This window comes from Hipposideros armiger, unplaced genomic scaffold (genome assembly GCF_001890085.2).
Source record: "Hipposideros armiger isolate ML-2016 unplaced genomic scaffold, ASM189008v1 scaffold_103, whole genome shotgun sequence".
In the NCBI taxonomy this organism is placed as follows: Eukaryota; Metazoa; Chordata; class Mammalia; order Chiroptera; family Hipposideridae; genus Hipposideros; species Hipposideros armiger.
The window spans coordinates 2,033,618-2,041,367 of NW_017731453.1; positions in this window are offsets into that span (position 1 = coordinate 2,033,618).

The following is a 7,750-nucleotide window of genomic DNA, read 5'->3' on the forward strand; positions in this document are numbered from 1 at the left end:
TGAACAATTACCAATATTTTACTTTGTTGAGTCACCTAGCCTCCCTTTTTTTGTTGGAGTATTTTAGATTATCATAAATCCTTCACATCGTATCATTTAACTTATAACTAGATTCATATGTATCTCTGACTTATGAGGACATTTTTTGGCATACCCATTATATCATTATCACACTTAACAAAATTAATAATTACTTAAAATCACCTAATACTCAGTCTATGTTTACATTCCCATGATTGTCTCAAAATGTCTCTTTACAGTTGGTATGCATTTGATTTGATTTGTGTCTTAAATCTCCTCATTTATTCTGAAATAGTCCCCAACTCCCTCTTATCATACAATTGATTTATTAGAGAAAACAGGAAAATAGATCATTAGTCCTGTAGAATGGCTCACATTCTGAATTTAGCTGATATTTTGTGGTATGTTTAGCTTATATTTCCTGCAAACTATAAGTTAGGTCTGGAGGCATGATTACATTCAGGTTAAATTGTATTTTATATGAGAGTACTTCATATGCAGTTTTGTGTACTTTATCTTGCAAGAAAAGACATATAATATCTGGTTGTCTCATTTTTAGTGATGTCAACATTGATCCATGCCTTCAAGTATATCAGCCTCCAACATGACGCCACCATTAATATTTCATCTGATGGTTTTAACAACCATGATGATAATGGCTTTGCTCCATTATGATACTTAGGGTTGCAGAAGTGTTTTTCCCAATGCCATCCTTCAATCTACCTTTATTAATTACAATTCTTCTATAAAAATTAAATGTCCCTCTTCAACTCTTTTGATACCCTGAGGTAAAGTTGTATAAGAAAGGCACGGTAAATGTTTATTTCTTTCCCTTTATCAATCTTCAGAGGAATGAGATGGTGTCTACAACCTCCAATGGTATCCGATAAGTTACTGTTTAGTATTATTGTGAAGTCAAAGATGTTTATGTATTTCATGTATATCAATCCAATGCACTTATTACCTTTCCTGATGATTAAGTTGTCCTAGTGTGAATCAGTGGAAACCCATTAGAGTTGGCTTCTGTGAACAACTGAGTCTTAACTGTAATAATCAAGTAGGGTCTGAAAAATTTAGGTATCAATATTTCATTGCACTTGAGGGGGCTTTTTGACTCAGTACATTATGAAGATGACAGAAGTATCAGTTAAGAATGGCTAATGTCAAATTTTGAAATGAGAAGACTGGGAGGTAGAGAGGGTTCTCATTCTCATTACCTGGTTCTTCCTCAGTAAGGAATTGCTGATAATCCTTAATCAGTATGGCCAAGGGAAGGATTCTGCTTCCCTATGGGCCCTAGTTTAGGAGGCCTTATTGCTAAGTCTGAATTTTTTGTTGTGTACTGGCTCAGAACAGAGTTCTTACAGTTTGAGTTTTTCTCAGTTGTACAAAAGACTTAATATCATCTGTGAAACTATGCTGCTGCAGTTCTGTATTTCAAACCAGGATATTATGTAACCATATTTGCACTTTTCGGTGGCTCCACTGCTCTCTGTGTGACCAGGGTTCTTCGGGTTTTTGTATTTGCAGACAATTTTTGTATCCTTTTGGTGGGAAAAGTCACTTCTAATATGAGCTTGATCTAAAGAGATTTTCCATGGGTTTTCTTTGAAGCACAATGCAACAACTTCCCACCATCAATTATTTGTCATTATTTTAATCCATTTATGATCCATAAAAGTGTAGATTGCAAGTTCACACAACCTCGTATTTTCATTTAGGCCATCTACATACATACAATTTAGCTATGAAATAAACTCACTTCATCTGAACCCATTTCTAATACATTAAGTTTTCTTTTTTTCTTTAACATGAAAATGGTCAACACCAGGAGTTAAAAACATAGGGCCTGTGGGTAAAATCCAGCCCACCACCTGATTTTGTAAATAAAGTTCTATTGGAACACTGTCATGTTCATCCATTTACATATTATCTATGGCTGTTTTGAATCTACAAGGGCAGAGTAGATAATTTGTGACAGGGAGTGTATGGCCTGCAAAGCTGAAAATAATTTGCTATCTGGACATTTGCATAAAAAGTTTTCGAAGCCCTAGTCAAGAATAATGAAATTTGCTCTGTATGTATTCATAAAGACACTTTTCTTAGAAAGCTGCTGTGGAAGTATCACTCACTAATAAGGAAAAGAGAAATTATTTTCCTTAAATATAATTCTTGCAGTATTGGTTAGGAAGTAAAGAGATTTTTTTTCTGTTTTATTTATTGTTCTATCCCCATCTAGTAGTAGGAGATCAAGAAATATTTGTTGGATGAATGAATACATGGGTTGATTATAGTTTAATGTCTTTAGTGATTAACCAAACACAAAAAACCTACATTAGATTCCTATTTCTCTAACTGTAGTGCTTGTATGACTATTATGGGAAGACTACACAGTTGATGACAAACTAAGCAGCCAAACATATATTAATATTTTATACACAACTCTTTGAGATATCACTTATTAAATACTTACTTGCTTATATAATGAAGAACAGTTGAGATTAGGTATCCATTTTCCTTGTTTGTGATGAAAAGTGACTTTTTTGAAACATACTTTTTATATCTCTGATCATGAATAATAATGTCTGGGTCTACATTCTATAACCCATTTTTCCTGTGAATTCGAAAAGCGTTTATGAATCGATTCTCATTCATTGTGTTTGACAGACATTATAGTTAATAAGGTTGGTGGTTGTACTGAGATCCCTAAGATTTATTTTTTTATATAAAGAACCTCATGTCAGCACAAAGAATGATTCGTTATTTGGCTCTGACAGCTCAGAGAATTTAGACCAATTCAAGGTTCTGAATTCTAGAACTTGGCTAGCTTAGTTCATTCAAAGTAGCATTTCTGAATTTTCCTTAGGAACCTTCCTACGAAGTTATTTATCAAGGGGATAGCTTCATTTCCTGTGAAATTTGTCCTTTTATCCCCACAATGAAAGATTTTGAAAACGTTGTTTCACATAGTTTGTCTAATGTATCTGTTCAATTCAATCATCCTTCACTTCCTGTGAGAATTCCTCAGTTATTTTCAGTGAAATGTGAGGCATATATTAATTGCTTGCCCGATGAAAGTTGGGCTTAATTCATGGGGTCAGTCCACCATCTTGAGCCAAAAGAGCCTCTGGAAATCTTTGCATGGTATGTCTCCAATAATTTTTGTACTATGTTTAACAGATACCACTCAAATCTGATCCTGTAGGTGGTCTGTAATTGGCTTCCGGTTGTGGTGGCCTTTGATCAACTTGATATCTTGCCCTTTACTTCAATGGCTCATGCCCTTTAGGAAATGTTTCTGTATCTTTGAAAGTCTTTTCAGTGCCTATTAATTTAAAAACAGGTATTGTTATAGGCCTTAATATTGGATTGTCGGAAAAATCATGACGTATTTTTTTCTGTTTTTTGTTGCAAAAATGCATCATGACTTTTCCGACAACCCAATATTTACGCACTGTGAAGTTCCCAGTTCTGATGTATATAATATAGAATGTGGAGAATAAGAGTGCACAGGTTTTGAAGATTTGTGACATTAGACTAGTCATTTAACTTCCTTAAGTCTCAGTTTCCTCACTTGTAAAATAGGAAGGGTATAGAAATAGTAACAAACTCACAAGATAAGTAAGAGGATTAAATAAGTTAATACAAGTTTTAAAAAATCACGTGGCACATTTCTCGGCACACAGAAATCGTTTGATAAGCATTGGCTATTATTATTGCCATGCTACTGAAATATCTATTAGCTTAATAGTCTACCTATCTATACATGAACAACAATCTCAGTCTTCTCACCCAAAATGTACCTCATTTATTTCTTGAAGTTCTTAAATATGAATGTCTCACATGCGATCACAAACAAGTCTGACTATCTGGCAGCTGTAGTCGCTATGTAGCATTCACCTTGATTTTGCTTTGTTGTTCTGTTTCCTACTTGTTCACATCCACTGCTAAAAGAGCCTCCAAGGGAAATTCACTGATGGCACTACCTTCCATGGTCACATCTACATACGTGTCAAGGGTTGTCATCTCCTATTGTTTTTTATTTTTTATGTTAACATGTTTTAAAGGATTTATCCAGGTTAAAGTATAGATAGATGATAGATAGGTGGACAGATAGATAGATAGGTAGATATAAATCTAATTCATTCTTTTTAACTGTAATCTACTGTGGATACCCCTTATGACGAGGTCTTATTGTAGAATATTTAAAACCATTAAGTGTTAATTTCTGAAATTAATATATAAATTTAATGTAATTATAACTAGGATCCCAACAGATTTATTTTGGGAAATTTATAAAATAGTCTTAAACTTATGTGATTATATATGCTCTAAAATAGCCAATAGAAAAGAGAAATTAAAAAAATTGCTTTAGTAGATACAAGAACCTAATATAGAGCCTCTATAATGAAATAAATATGGTTTTGGTAAAGTGAAAAAAACCCAAAAACATTAGTAGACTATACTAGGAACACAGAGATGTATAGTAATATACAGAGGGTGCCAAAAACATGTATACACATTTTAAGAAAGGAAAAAACTGTATTAAAATTGTAATATGATGAATGATGCTAGCATTCATTTGACTAATGCCATCTTTTGAGTGAAAGTCATGCTACAGATTGCTACTGTAATTCAATTCAACTTCAAAAACCAATACATAGATAAGATCTCTTAAAATGTGTACCTTTTTTGTGGCACCCCTGGTATACATAAGATTCTCAGATATTACAGTTGTAGGTAGGTCAATTTGTCAGAGCGTGATTAACTGGCACAATTGACAATCCATATGGAAGAGACTGGGAATCAAGTGCCATCTTATAGTATAGCCCCAAAATTAACTCCAATGTATTATATACATATGTAATTAATCCATAAAATTTTGTAAGAAAATAAATGAAATTAAATGTATAATTTGGGATTCATGGAAACTTCTAAACTAAGACTGGAAACTCAAGAACAAAAGATAAATATACTTGACAATACAATTAGAAATTTTGATTGCAACAACACCACAAACAAAATTCACAGACAAGTGATCTAAATGGAAACAAATATTTGCAAGTCTATAATATACAGAGAGCTCTTACAAATTGATATGGAAACGTTAATCCAAAAGGAAAATGGGCAAAAAAAAAATTAATAGACACTTCACAAGAGAGCAAATCCAGATGGCCAACATATACATGAAGAGATGATCAAATTTTACTTAGAGTTACAAAATCTAAATTAAAGTAACAAATAAATACCATTTTATATCCATTAGATAAATAATATTAAAAAAGAGATTACCCATTAATAATGGAGATGTGAAGCATTACAGATATTTTAGAAAGCAAATCTGGTGATTTATATTATTTACATTTATTTATATTTATATTATCTATATGTCTCTTTTCACTTGGCAATACCCACCAGCATATAAGGGCATAAGTAATGGGATGTTCATTTCAGTATTGTTCATGAAAAAACTGAAAACAAAGAAAATGCCCGTTAATAGAAGAATGATTAAATAAATTATATCCATATGATGGGATAGTTTTCAGTCATTAAAAATACTGATATAAAGCTATACGGGTTGTACCTTCTCACATAAATGTTTCTCATCAAAACTTTCCCCTCTTCTGCCATTTACAAAGCAAAATCATTTCAGCGTATAAATGAAGATAAACACTGTGTGTGTGTCTGTGTGTGTGTGTGTGTGTGTGTTTGTATGTGTGTGTTGGGAGGCAGGCAGATATGTTCTGTAGCAGTAACTAAACCTTGAATCTGGACTGAAGATTTAGAATTTCACCTGTTGGACCGGCCCAAAGAGATTCGAGTGTGGTTCCTTGGAGGTGGTTGTATTCATTGAATTTGGAATTATTATAATAGGTATAGCCATGGAATCCCAACAGACATTGTTAACAGCTAGCTATCTCACAAGGATAAGTGTTTCTGGGACCCATGGGGAACTGGACTGACTGTCAGAAAATAAGGTAGGAATAAAGACCAGATTAACTTGGTAAAGATAAGTACAAATTACTTCTCAGGTATCCAGAATTGTCGAGGGTTCCTCTGGGTATATTAGATGACGGCCTATAACGATGAGACACATTTCAAATTCTGCCTGTTAGTTAGGTGTAGGTTTCTAATTTTTCCCCTCTGGGCAGACTGATTTCAGGAGAGCCTCATTTGCAAATGACTGGGTGAAGGCACCTAAGACAACCAGAGGGAAGGGGGAGGTTGAGCAAGCCAGAGGAGAGGATTAACTAGATACCAAGGTGTGGGATGAATTTATGCCTACCTCCAGACCTACTTCTTTAGTGACTTGTGGATGGCTTCCAGCAGTGGACCTTGACTGTTGGCGTTTACAGTGTATTTTATATTTGGGACTTTTTAGTTCTTTAGGAAAATTGCATCTGTTTTCATTTTAGCATACAGTAATACCTTGGTTTGTGAGCATAATTTGTTCCAGAAACAAACTACTCGTATTGCAAGACATCGCTCGTTTACCAAGTTAAAATGTATTAGAAATGTTTGTTCTTCTTGCAGAACACTCGCAAATCAAGTTACCGTATTTCCCCATGTATAAGACGCACCCTTTTTCAAAAGATTTGGGGTCTAAAAACTGGGTGTGACTTATACAGTGGTTGGATGAGCGCAAAAACAAGTGCGAAAAAAGCGGGAAATGCAAGTAAAAAAATCTACAACCACTGTATAAGACGCATCCAGTTTTTAGACCCCAGATTTTTCCAAAAAGGATGTGTCTTATACATGGGGAAATACGGTACTCGCAATCCAAGGCTTTACTGTATTTGTATTCAAGTTCCTGTATCGTATATGGTTAACAAGGCTTCTGGGCTAATCGATATCACCATCCTGCTTTGGGGCAGAATATTTTCAGAGCAGGCTAATTTCATGTTGAAAACTAATATATTTTCTAAGTCAAAAACCAGCCAATTCACAAGGTTATTATGGGTTTCTCATTGCCCCATATTTATAAAGAACTAAGTATGTGTAAATTATGTACTTCAGGTCTTGGACAGACAGTCACATGATAAGTATTTCAGATAATTAACATATGAGAAAATATTCAACTTCACCAGTAATCCAATAGCAAACACAAAAATTCAACAAAAATTGCTGTCTCATGTCTCATGCTTTTTGTGTCTATTTGCTTCACCCCAATTGTATCTGCTATTGTCTGGCTGCTAACAAAAGTGGGCACTTAAACAAAAATACCAAGTTCTAGGAATGTAATATTGCTCAGGGAACCTTATGTGCTAGACTTATTGGGCCATCGGGAAAGTCGTGACACATTTTTGCATTGGAAAACATAAAAAATATGTCATGACTTTCCCGATGACCCAATATATTTTTTTTAATTGAAGAACAATATGTTTTTCTAGAACCCATCAGCTCCAAGTCAAGTAGCTGTTTCAATCTATTGGGTTGTCGGAAAAGTCATGTCGCATTTTTGCAACAAAAAACAGAAAAAATGCGTCATGAATTTTCCAACAACCCAATAGTTATGGAGGGTGCAGTTCAGCAGCCCATGGGGATTCAACTGACAACCTTGGGGTTATGAGCCTGCACTCTAACCAACTGAGCTAATCAGCCGCCCTAGACTTATATTCTTTTTTTTTTTTTAAGATTTTATTGGGGAATTGGGGGAGGAGAACAGACAAGTTGCTGTCCTTTTTGTTCTTCAGCCTAGTTGTGGAGGACATTACTTCACTGGCCCATG